We start from the raw sequence: 11,958 nt of genomic DNA, 5'->3' as shown, positions 1-11,958 counted from the left end.
AAAATACACACACTAACCCACCACCATGACCCTCAAACACTTTCTGACCGGCCCTAGTTCTGCAAAAACTAACCAACACTCCCCTTAAACCTCAGATCTTAAACCAGGACATAATGACCTACTGTAGATCAAACTTCCCGGCTGCACAGATTTATTTCATATATGTGTGCGAGAATAAGGGAAACAGAGAAACTGTTCCCAGGTCAGTGGGAAATGAACCAAAACTTTAAACAGTTTCACATTTTTGTGTGCGTACTAATGCTTGGTATGTGCAATATGAGCCTGTGTCATCTTGCTGCATCATGTCTTTTCTGGCTTCCAGTTGCGCATTACTCATGCACACAGGTGCAGAGGGTGTGTGCACAGTGTGGGCGGCAAACACAGCTGAAGTTAACTTAGGTGAGCCTATTTTGCAACTTTAGTAATAATCAAATACATTAACAGACTTTTTTCAAAAACATAAAATCTTACTGACCCCAAACATTTGAATGCTAGTGTAATAATAATAATAATAATAAATTAATATTGCTATAATTAAATATATGAATAAATTCTTATAAACGTATAAACATATCATTATATATATTTATATATATATATATATATATATATATATATATACACACGCACACACACATAAAACTTATATTCAAAAGAATATGCCAATGTAATATATAAATGTTCTTTTATTTATATATATATATATATATATATATATATATATATATATATATGTGTGTGTGTGTGTGTGTGTGTGTGTGTGTGTGTGTGTGTGTGTGTGTGTGTGTGTGTGTGTGTGTGTGTGTGTGTGTGTGTGTGAGAGAGAGAGAGAAAGAGAGAGAGAGAGACTCTCTGTTGGAGATGGAGTTTGAGTATGTATTTCAGTGTCTACAGAAAAGGAACAGGGTAGATGAAAATGTACTGTAAGCTTCTGATGTGTCTGCTGTGTTTATTTTCTTAACACTGAGATTTGAGGCCTTACAAATCTGCGTATTCAAACATAAACAAGCATTTCATGGTACTGAGCAGTGAAGGCATTTACTGTTATGGCTTTACACATGGAGTGTGTGTGTGTGTGTTTGCCTCGCTCTTGAGAGGGCAGTAAGTTTTGGGCTCTCTGATGAACAGCACATGTTTGATTGTGCCGTGCACCTTGAGTCTGGATGTGTTTACGCTTCCACGGATCGTTGGGTAGCATTAAGGAAGTGGGGTCTGAGTCACAGGGAAAAAGAGAGAGAGATCAATTTGAGCCATATGTGCTCCCAACTTCCTCAAACACTTGAACCCAGGAACAGTTTATGAAACCATTAATATATTTTCAAAAACAGGCAATTATTACAGAAGCCAGACTAACTCTGTTCTGTGTTATGCATATACATAAATGATATCATGAACTTTTAACTGTACTACACCTTCTTTAAAAAAAATAAAATAAATCAAAACCCTAAACAGAGACAGATGGCATGATTCTTTAATCAAGTATTAAAGAAATCATTCACCCAGAAATGAACATAATGTCATTGTTTACTCACTCTCCTTTGTTCCAAATCCATATGATTTTTTAAAGTAGAACAAAAAATGAAATATTTAGAAAAATCTTCACATAGGTATTTCCCATACAATGACAGTTCAATGACAAAACAAAGACTAAAGACTTCAAGCCAGTGGCAAATTCCAGAAGATCTGGCAGAGGTTCATGAGCACAGAACGACCGCTGACACCCTGAAGCTCACATCTCCGAAAGTGTCGAAGCAAATTTTCAACTAGACGTCATCTTTATTAAAAAACTGCATACTTGAAGTCTAAACAACTACGTTTTCACCAAAAAAAAAAAAAAAACCTCTTAAAACTACATACCGTGACACAAAAACAGTATTATTTATAAAATTATAGTAGATTTGGGTGTGTGTGTGTGTGTGTGTGTGTGTGTGTGTGTGTGTGTATATATATATACACACACACGTGTGTGTACACATGTCCATATATATATATATATATATATATATATATATATATATATATATATTATATATATGGACATGTGAGGTATATATGTGAGGTATATATTTATAAATCTGACAAGGTTTATTATATTCTGCTTTATTAAATAAAAAAATATAAAGTTGATGTTATGTCCCTATTTAGATAACTATGTAAACTTGTGTGTCTGTGTACTCGTGTCCCAGCATGTATCTGGATGTGCTTGTTGAAGACTGTCACACAGGTGTGTGTGTGTGTGTAGGGTACATACTCCAGTTGGAGGTGTTATTGTATTCAAGAGATTCGAACTGCATCTCCAGGGGGCAGCTGACAGCTGAGGTCAAAGGTCAACTGCAGCCTCAATGATGGGCGATTAGTTTTGTTGTCAAATCTTAACAGGTGAAGGTGAGAAGCAACTTATCTTCTGAAGGCATATCATCTAGAAAAAATAACAAACAAAGAAAAAGAAGAGAAAAAATGTCTGCCATTCCGACAATGCATGTTCACTCAACACATATCACAACAACTATTGATGATTCACTGCTGTCACAAAAACACAAATGAGCCCGCATGCGCACATGTCATTTGACTGCTTTTGTCCATCCAGTGAGGCCTTGCCCAGAACTATGGAATGACGAAAATAGCATTTGTCATCCTTTCTTTTCCTTGTTTGTTTTCTTTGTCAGTGTTGTATTTCTCTCGGGTGCACAGAGCAGCACACCTGCAGTGGAGAATTGTTCTACAATACATTCGCTATTCTTATCAAAACATCAATACTTCCTGGAAACTTTTGAAAACAGGTCGTAACGTTAAGCTCTTTTTTGCTTCTTACATTGGTTACTCTATTTCTTTTACTTGAGGTTATTCCTCATTGTATATTTAGACATTTAGTATTTTGGGAGCCATTACGTTTTTTTCTTTCTTTCTTTCTTTTTCTTTTTTTTTTTTCTTTTTCAGCAAGGATGCATTAAATTGATCAAAAGTGAGATTCAAAACTTTTACACTGTTACAAAATATTTTTATTTCAAACAAAAGCGGTTCTTCTGAACTTTATACATCGAAGAATCCTGAACAAATGTATCACCATTTCTACAAAATTATCTGTGACAATACTTGCTGTGATAATAATATCACCAAATCAGCATATTAAAATGATTTCTGAAGGAACATGTGACACTGACCGGAGTAATGGCTGCTGAAAATTCAGCTTTGCATCACAGAAATAAAGTACATTTTAAAATATATTAAAATAGAAAACATTATTTTTAATTGTAATAACATTACAGCTTTTGCCGTATCCATGATCAAATAAATTCAGCCTTTTTAAACACAAGAGACTTTTTTCAGAAATACTGTATATAACAAAATGGTTTTAATGAGACACATGGATGTAAGTTTTTCCATCTCTGTTTGCAGATGTCTGCTCTTTTCTGACTTGGTGAGTATTACAGATAATTGCGTTTAAATGCTGCAGTTTGGAAAATAAATAAATGAGCAGTAATTTATTGTGATGTAATATGTAATAATGATTGACTTCTGTTCTGTTTTTTTTTTGACATTGCATTTATGATATGATTTAATTTTTTTTATTTATATGTTACTACTTTGATCCAAGTATGGGCATATAAGTATGATTAAGAATACACAAGCAATTTATGATTTAAATTGAAGAGAACCCAATCAAACAAATGAGACATAAATATATACTTAGTCATTCATTTGGGAAAATTATCTAATATTATATATCTGTGAGTGGCAAAAGTATGTGAATCTGTAGGATTAGCAGTTCATTTGAAGGTGAAATAGAGTCCATCTGTTCAGAGGTGTTTCAATCAGTGGGATGACTATCAGGTGTCAGTGCGTGCCCTGTTTTATTTAGAGAACAGGCGTCTATCTGTTTGTGGATGTGAATCTTGAAACAAACAAAGGAGATCTCTGAGGACCTTAGAAAAAGAGTTGCTGTTGCTCATCAGGCTGGAAAAAGTTACAAAACCATCTCTAAAGAGTTTGGACTCCACAAATCCACAGTCCGACCGAGTGTGTACGAATGGAAGAAATTCAAGACCACTGTTTCCCTCACTCTAAAAGCAAGATGTGTAATAGTCTGCAAGGCTGCTGTGAGGTAACTTCTAAGCAACTAAAGGCCTCTCTCACATTGGCTAATGTTAAAGTTCATGAGTCCACCATCAGGAGAACACTGAACAACCATGGTGTACATGGCAGAGTTGCAAAGAGAAAGCCACAGCTCTCCAAAAACAACACTGCTGCTCTTCTGCAGTTTGATAAAGATCATGTGGACAAGCCACAAGGCTATTGGAGAAATGTTTTGAGGATTGAGATTTGGATAAGACCAAAATAGAACTTTTTGGTTTAAATGAGAAGGGTTATGTTTGTAGAAAGGAAAGCACTGCATTCTTGCATAAGAACCTTATCCCATTTACTGTATGAAACATGGTGCTGGTAGTATCATGGTTTGGGCCTATTTTACTGCATCTGGGCCAGGGCCTAGCAAAACAATGAATTCTGAATTATACCAGCAAACTCTAAAGGAGAATGTCAGACTCAGGACATCTGTCTGAGAGCTGAATCTCAAGGGAAAATGGGTCATGCGGCAAGACAACGACCCGAGCACACAAGTCGTTCTACCAAAAAAAAAAGGTTAAAGAAGAGCAAAGTTAATGTATATATATATATATATATTATAATATGATATAGATACGGGAATATATATATATATATATATATATAGTTTTTTAAAATGATGCAGAGACAGGAATATAATATAATATAATATAATATAATATAATATAATATTCAAATGAATGAAAAAATGTTACAGGCAAAAAACTAAAGTAAGGCAGGGGGAGCAAAACATGTGGTATGCAGAACAGCATATCTGGATTTGTCATTATTGTTCACAAAGGAGAACTGATATAAAAACCACTTATGAATAAAATATAAAATTGATTGCACAGATAAGGAACTTGCAACATTCAAAAACTCCCCAAACACGTATCTGTCCTATCATTTTACTGCTTTTAGGATAAAACATGGCAATAATAAGCAGGCACAAGTCAGCAGTTTTAAAGTCTGCTTTATGTCCATCTGTATCCTTTCTCCAAGGACAAAGCTGCAGAGAATACCAGCCATCTCCAGTCAGCAGTGACCTTGGACATTTCACATCATAACTTTTGTCTAAAATCTCTGTGTGAAAAAAAAAGTATGGAAAATATATTGAAACTGTCTACTGAAAATACTAAAAGATGAAGTTTGTTTATTAAAAGCCAATGTCATGAAAAGTTACAGGTTTGAATCATGACTTACTTCTCATGACAAGCAGTGCTCTAAGATGCAACATGGTTGCTAGGTTAAAAATTAATGGAAGTTTTCTGGTTTGAATCATGTTCTCCATTTTTTTTTTTTTTTTTTTTTTTTCCTCTGGATGGTCCTAAAAGCTGCAGAGTGATGTCCCATACCAGACTGTGCTGCAGTCCATAAGTAAGTTTTGCCTCTTTGTCACCATCTCTGTCTGAAACCTGCAATTGCAGTTATTTGCGGAATTGTCTTCTTTACGTTGGCTGTGCAAATTGTTCAAATTGTGTTAAATTGTATCATGACTACTAAAATTGCTTGGGTTGTAGATGCACATGTGAATGTAAAAAATTCTTATATTAAATAATGCTAAAAATAAGCAAAGATTTACTTGATTAGTATAGTTTTGCATGTGATTTGGATTAATGCATTTATTTATTAATGCATTTAGGCCTTATATAGGTGGGCCAGTCCCATTTGCACTCTTCCTAGCATGCTCTGGGGTATGAATAATCATGTGATGGTGACTTTCTGATCTTATGTTCATGTTGACAAAAGATGCTGTTAACAATGAATTCAGTAATACTGAATAACAGTGCATTGCACAAATGATATAAATGACTACAACATCAGTGATGATGACAGTGATGAAGGTGCAGTCTTGACTGAACCACCTGCAGCTGTTGGGAGTTAGACATGCAGAACTGCAGTGCATTTTCCTTGTCACGGTCCTGTCAGTCAGCCCCTTCTGAACACCCTGAATGAATCCACCACCCCACCCTGAAAACCCAAGGCAGACTCCAGATAACACATCGCACTTGTGCTTCACACCCCTGCTGAATTATTGGTCCGTATGTTTCCGCTCTCTTGGAAGTAGGAAAAAGCTCCATTATTCACCAGATTTCTTGTATGACAGCATGTCCTTGTAAATCAGCTACAGCACAGCTTTGGCTTTGGTTGATGCATCATGCTTGGAATCATTTTTAGTAAGAAAAGAACCTGGCATTACAGTGCAGTGCATGTAAGACAAGTCATTATTTTTTGATTACTGTTTCCTGTGTGACTGAGCTCTCCATTGCTCATATATGCAATATTTATTTCTAGGGTTAAATTGAGGGAAACTAGAAAACTAAGAGTTTTATGTCTTTTGAAACTGTTCCAGTGTCTATATCACACTTCATTCTGGTTATTTTTACATTTCCTAGTGTTTTTCAGTCATTTAATAAAAAATGTGCATCTGTAGACAAAGTAAATATAGCGGGCATCCCTGCTTTCTCTCAGTCGCATAACACTTTCACAGCTGTTTACATAAATATACTATATGTATTTTATATGTATATTTATATATATATATATATATATATATATATATATATATATATATATATATATATATATATATATATATATATACAAGGGAGACTGAGTCAAGTTTTCACACGTTATTTATATATATATATATATATGTATATATGTATGTATGTATGTATATGAAGACCATCTGAGATTTGTTTTTTTCTTTTTATATGCACATTTTTATCACGTTCCTATGTTTAGGTTCAGTATTTCACTGGTTATTAGTCAGTTATTGAATGCCTTATTTTCAAAAATCATCCAATATTATTTTCATATATTATCCAATATTATTTCTCATTTAAAAGAAAAATCTCAGATGAAAAATTTTTGCATCTGAAGTGTTCATATAGATAGATAGATAGATAGATAGATATGCCTAACATTAGAATAATTAAACAAACTTAACAAGTATTCTGTTTTTAGAGTGAATTATTTCTCTTTTTCTTTGACACACACTCTCTCTCTTTCTCTGACTCTTTTTCTGTGTTTGTTTTTTTTTGTCTTTAATGAATGAATGTGGATGGGTTTGTTTCCCTTTTTTTTAAGCGGGGGGATTTTTGTTTTGTTTTTTTGTAGGGTTAGCGTTAACATATTCTGATAGAACCAAATCCACAGAAGCTTTTATTTGGCCAGTAAATCAGACGCTTAACATAAGCATGCTTTGGTAGTCTGTTGTTTATATACAGACACACTAGCTCATGTAACACTAAATAAAAAAATGGGAAAACCCGACACTGTCTCTCGCGACTCTGCTGGCAAGCATGAATTATTTCTAAGAACAAATTTTATTTTCTTCCATGTTATCTGTATTCTATGCATTCTTGTTTCAAGTAACCTTCTTTATTCCGAGAGATAAGCATCAAAATATCAATACAAATTAGTACGTTCCTCAGCAAAAATGATTATTTCTGTTTAGGCTATTCACATTCTGGATGGAGCGTTTCGGCCTAATTGGGGGTTTGGAGATAATGACTCTTTCAGAGTGCTGTCAGCCAAAGGAATGAAAGTTTCTGGAAAGTCCTCTGGCAGTTGGTGCATTGAGTATTCAGTGTGAGGCCCTGGCCTGTCTCAAGTGCTCACAGCTGGATGCTCTAGAAGACTGGAGAACTGAAGCCGTGTCAGGAGACTGAATAGGCCTCGCTGTATAGGCCTCTGTCCTTATTTACTCGCGGAGCTGGAACCTCTTCTGTTTGAGCTCAAATTGAGATGCATACCTGAGCACGGCTGGATGAGGAAAGACTAAAGCTATTCATTCAGATTGGTTATTTGCTTGATTCTTTGTCATATTCTTTCTCATCGTTATAAATTAATTAGCTGTGATTGTTTCCCACAGCGCAGTCTTTACTTAAATGAACATATTATTTTCAAATGATATATAAATGTGTATATTTTGTTTAATAAATATGTATAAAACAGTAATATTGTGAAATATATATACATATATTTTTTAGAATTTAAAATAACTGTTTTCTAAGTAGATGTTGAATGTAATTTTTTTTTAATGCTGTTTACATATAACTGAATTAAATAATATTTAAAAATATGAAATTTCCTTTGGGTTTTATTAAAAGGAATTTTATATATTCTATTTTATAGAGGGTTTTATTTATATTTTCATTATATATGATAAGTTATATCTGAAAAACATCCAGTATAGACAGTATTGTAAATGCATGTGCATTGTGAGAATAAAGCTGCCAAACACGCCTACATGCATTCCTCTGCAATTTTCAACAAATGTTACCGTGCAGTATCTCACACCGCTGTGGGCCACAAGTGTTCAGAAGGTGGCAACCATTATCCCATTATCTATAACAGGGGCCTCAGGGGTGGATGGCCATAAGCTGTGCAGCTGCAGCAATCAATGGCAAAATCACCACTACTGAGAGTGTTTTACCAGAGCACTGGTGTCATCAGCGTAACAGGTCTCAGATCAGCCTGGTGGAAAAGGGAGGGACAAACTTGTAGTCTTGTCAGAGGTGGGTGATTATGAGGTGGAGGGGTCAAGCAATCGGATGGGCAGTGCACTCTGGGAAATAACTTTCACTAGAAAACTGGAGAGAGATCCTTTCAATTGAGAGAGATCTCTTTAATTGAAAAGAATGACTGAGCCATTGTTATGATTACCTATTTTCATGTATTTAATAATTAATACATTTTCATTTTAATATTATATTTTCATAATAATGTAATTTTGTTGAAATAAATCTTTTTTTTTTTTTGTGAATGTATGTGCTATATTTCCTTTATATTTTATTTCATTTCATTTTTAAAAGTCATTTAAAAAGGGATCTATCACATAACTTTAAAGGGATAGTTCCCCCAAAATGAAATTTCCTCACCCTCATGTCATTCTTAAACTGTATTCATTCGCAAGCGGTCACAGGCATTACTTGGTCGCATGTAAAAACCAAATGTAAACAGCAATGGGTCTCAGCTGACAACTTGTGATCTGAATACCTGGTGTAAACTTGTGAAAAGGTTAAAAGAAACATGGATAACAAAACTAATTTCTTTGTGCACATGTGGCGTCATGACAGTTCTGCTTGGATGAGAGACAAAAAAACTTACAGCTCAAACTTGAAATATGCTTTGTGCAACATGATTGATTGCTAAATAAATATGTAACATCATGTTAAAACGTACATGCCAGAGCAATGCGACTGCTTTAGCAATGTTCTCCTAAGTCAGTGTATACAGGGGACACTTTTCTTTGTGTACACGGAAAAAATATATATATATAGATTTATGCACAAGTTCTTTCCTGTGCAAAAAGAAACAGAAATTTGCTGTTTACTTTGACAATGTCATATGAAGTTTTGACAAATGCTTTCCTTTTGATATTTGGCTCGGGCTCACAGATTCCAACTACAAAGTCACCCCTCTCTTTGAACTGCGCAAATAATGGACTTTTGAAACGGGTTCATTACACCATGCTAATTTCTATTATGAGCGATTAAACGCAGCTCTCCTCTCGGCCCTATCATAGCCGTCGCCAGGAGCAGAGCTCTCTGTAGGGGTTCCGGTTCATTTGGGCTCTGCTCCTACCCCTCCCTCCAGTGCGACTATTCAGCCGACCTGGCCCAATCTATTCAGCGCAGCTCTATTCAGGTCTGGGAAAAGAAAGAGAGCCAGCGAGAAAGACAAGGAGAGAGGAGAAAGAGGAAGAGAAAGAAAGGTTTCACAGCTGCAGCTGCTAAACGCAGGGTTTGAGATTGCCGAGCATGCGTGGGTTTCAGACCACTAAAGGGTTTTGGCCTCTTCTTCTCATCTCCGTCTTCATTCTTTCTCTCACCTTCCCTCCTTTATTGTGCCTCATAAAGGATGAGAAGAAAGAGGAGGAGGAACGGGAAGAAAACAAGAAACGTGGTGTTCTAGGTCAATTGAATAGGGTTATATTCCTGGTGGGTTTTTTTTTTAGTTTATTAAAGGAATAGTTCTCACAAAAATGACTTAAATATACACCCTCATGTCGTTTCAAACCCGTATGACATTCTTTCTTTGGAGGAACAAAAAGAAGACATTTTGAAGAATGGTACTGTCGCTCTTTTTCATGTAGTTACAATGAATGGACACTGGGGTGTTCAAAAAAGACACAAAAGCACCTTAAAACTATAGTATTAGCAGTCTTATGTAGCCTATTTGAAGTCTTCTGAAGTCGTTCAATAGTTATCCACATGACTCCAGTCCATTGGTTAACATCTTGTGAAGCAAAATGCTTTGTACTTGTAGGAAACAAATCCATCGTTAAGGCATTTTAACTTTAAACTGTCGCTTCTGGACAAAATATGTGTCCATAATCCATAATAACACTTCCTACCATGAAAAATCCCTTGTTGTCCTCTCATATCAAAATCCACCCACATATTTGTTTAAAACTATTTTTGGACTGTTTTGCTTGTATACTGTGCTTGATCTGTGCATATTTCTCTCCTGATCTAATGCTAAAATTTTCCAAATCTTTTCCGATAAAGAAAGAAACTACATCTCAGATGGCCTGTGGGTGAGTACATTTTCTGCAAATTTCCATTTTTGGATGAACTGTTCCTTTAACTGCTCCAACTGGATCGTTAAGTTCAGAGTTGAACTCAAGAACGAAACACTCTGATTTGAAAATGATAATCCAGAAAGTTTTAGCAAACCAAATTAAGTGATTAATTGAAAAGATCCAACTTAGAATGCGTCTTCCATGAATCGGACATTCGTCATTTGAATGTGTAATGTAATATTTATATGACATCACATCTTGATATTTTTGTTTAAAAAATTGGACGGTTGTCTATGAGTCACGGATTGTGAGAAAAGCTAAACAAGTGGTTAAGTCAGGTCTGAATTTGTCTACATTTCAATCCCCAGCGGGCCACTTTATCAGTTTTATCTCTCGAGAGACTCTCTTAGTCTAAGTAAATCAGTGTGCCCCTGTTCACCGTAACCCCCCCTGCAAAGACATAATGACCACTTCCCAGCTCATCAGCCACTTAAGATAGTTAATGATGTTGATAAATCACCCATAAATCTGTGCCCCAAGCACTGTGGCATGCGCTCATTTGTGGTGGACAGGAATGAGGATCATGTAACTTTAAATAAATTGAATTTCCCCAGCCAGGCTTCCATGTTCATTGGACTCCACTGAAGACATAATTTAATATACATACTGGAGTTTCTGTAGATTTACCAGCTTGATAAGATTATGCACACACCATGTAAAGTTTTGTAAAATTTAGAAGTATCATGTAAGATTCAAATGATTTACATTTCATCCCTGTTTCCCTGACTGCATTTATGTGGTGGAAAATGTAGCTCACCTATATACTGTATATATTTTTAGTTTATTAATTTATTTTTTAGAATGTTAAAATATTATATTTAAAATATTTTTGCAATTAAATATAAATGAAATTAAGAGATAATGTAAAATATTTAAATAGTATTTAAGTTAAATTAAATCAAACCATTATCTGCACAAATTACATAATTACACCTTTGGTCTGAGATCATAGTTTTACATTACTAAAAATAACACCCTGCCTGATTTCAGAGAGAAAACCAGCACTGGTAAGTGAACCTAAAAAAATAAAAATAAAAAAGATTCTTAACAAAAGATTGCTGATAAACAAAACATGCAAAACTTCTTAAACTTGGCCATAAAGAAGTCACCTCTCACACACTGCATTCCTGCCCTGTGGCACACACACACACACACACACACACACACACACACAAACCCATTCAGGATCATTGCTTCTTTTATCACGTATTTTGCACTTGGCCCTATTAAAACACTCCTGCTCAAATAAACAAGAGCTTCAC

The sequence above is a fragment of the Cyprinus carpio genome, chromosome A11, assembly GCF_018340385.1.
Source record: "Cyprinus carpio isolate SPL01 chromosome A11, ASM1834038v1, whole genome shotgun sequence".
Lineage (NCBI taxonomy): Eukaryota > Metazoa > Chordata > Actinopteri > Cypriniformes > Cyprinidae > Cyprinus > Cyprinus carpio.
Note: the sequence above shows the minus strand (reverse complement) of the source record.